General features: G+C 43.8%; 1 long non-coding RNA gene across 2 annotated transcripts in view; it reads right to left on the minus strand.

The window, feature by feature from the left end:
* Positions 1 to 726, minus strand: part of LOC106694832 — a 47,203-nt gene extending 46,477 nt beyond the window's left edge. For both annotated transcript variants that reach the window (XR_002826848.1, XR_002826846.1), the window contains exon 1: positions 685 to 726. This is a non-coding gene — a long non-coding RNA (uncharacterized LOC106694832). The remainder of the gene's footprint in view (positions 1 to 684) is intronic.
* Positions 727 to 1,750: the final 1,024 nt, after the last annotated feature.

The raw sequence follows: 1,750 nt of genomic DNA on the forward strand, positions 1-1,750 counted from the left end.
CTGTATCTGTATGCCATTTATCTTGGCCTTAGATAAGCATTTAGCACTTGAAAGTCTCCGAAAATCAGATAGGAGTTCCACTGAACTTGAGAGACTTATGTCCTTTATTTCTAACACTGTTTGGAAAGGGGGGATTTTTTGTTGTTGTTTTTACTAATTTTAAAATAATTTTGAAAGGGAGAAAGAGAAAAACATCCCTGACATCCAGGAGCTGGCCTGGATCTCCCAGCCAGGCCTTGGTGTTCTATGATGAACATCAACAGTGTCACAGAACATCCGCGTCAGGCAAGGCCACTCTGTCACTGTGGTGGAAAAGGGCAAAAATCAGGCCACTCTGGAATCATGTCTACACAAAAACATAAACCTTGTCCAAACCATAAAAACAGCCAAACATCTCCTGTCTTCGCTAAGCTGAGCGACTGCTGCTTCCTTACCAATCACAGCTTTAACCTCATTCTAGTCTTACCTCCTTCTAATAATAAAAACACTCAGTCACAGAATTATCTCAGCTTCCTGACAGCATCCAGCTCAGAGAAAATTCCCACTTCCTTAAACCCTCCTCAAAATGATCTATCATAAGCCCAAATCTTATATAGGAAGTCCTTTCTAACACCCTCTCTCTTAGACACCCCACAGTTCCCATGGTATGCAGTCTCCATCACTGCATCCAGCAATAAGACTTACCTTGTTCAGTCACAGCTCTGCTTCTGGCCACCGTTGGGTGGATGATGTTGATAAAAGGAGGCGCCTTTCTTAACTCCTCCCACATAAATTCATACCGATCCTTGAGAGATAAGCAGCTTCAGCTTAGTCATTGCTTTAGCATTAAGAAAGTTTGCAACAGCCGTAACCGGTTTGGCTCAGTGGATAGAGCGTCGGCCTGCGGACTCAAGGGTCCCAGGTTTGATTCCGGTCAAGGGCATGTACCTTGGTTGCGGGCACATCCCCAGTAGGGGGTATGCAGGAGGCAGCTGATCCATGTTTCTCTCTCATCGATGTTTCTAACTCTCTATCCCTCTTCCTTCCTCTCTGTAAAAAATCAATAAAATATATTTTTTTAAAAAAGAAAGTTTGCAACATAATCAGGAGGTTTTAGAATCTTATTCAAAACTCTCCATTTTCAATTCACTCAAGTTACAGTACTTGAGAAAAACTAATTGAAGGATGGGAAAATTACCACCCTCACAAGCAAGCTGGTGACGGTTAGGGAGGTCTTCTTCTGGGGCATATTTCCCTTCCCTGAGTCGTAACCACTAGTTTGGATCATAGTCTGGATAGAGGATTTACAAGCTAGTTCACTCCCAGGGGAGGCACTTACAGTCCAAGGATATTTTGCCTTATACGTACTTCTATTTTGTTATGCACTCATTTTGTAATAGTTGGTCTCCTAAAGATGTGGGAAAGGCCGGTCTCAACACTCCAATCTTCCTGCTGGCCCTAAAAGTCTTTCTTCACACCTTGACTTAGCTTACTTGTGTATTTCTGTGGGACTTCCCTATTTCTTATAAGGGAAAGAAAGAACCAGACACTCAGAAGCAACTTCAGGGTGTTCAGCCAACCAACAGGGTGTTCTTTCACCTCCTCACCAGAGGGAGGCTCCCTGTTCTAACACAAGGCAACTCTCGTAGGCTATAAGTGCTCACCCGACATTGAAACTGTCCAGACTCTTTTCTAGTTCACTCGCTGTGCCGTGGGGGAGGGGGGGAACGTGTGGCCATTTGGGCCTTCATTTTAGAGGAAAAAAACACTT

Source organism: Myotis lucifugus, unplaced genomic scaffold (assembly GCF_000147115.1).
Source record: "Myotis lucifugus unplaced genomic scaffold, Myoluc2.0 scaffold_659, whole genome shotgun sequence".
Taxonomy (NCBI): domain Eukaryota; kingdom Metazoa; phylum Chordata; class Mammalia; order Chiroptera; family Vespertilionidae; genus Myotis; species Myotis lucifugus.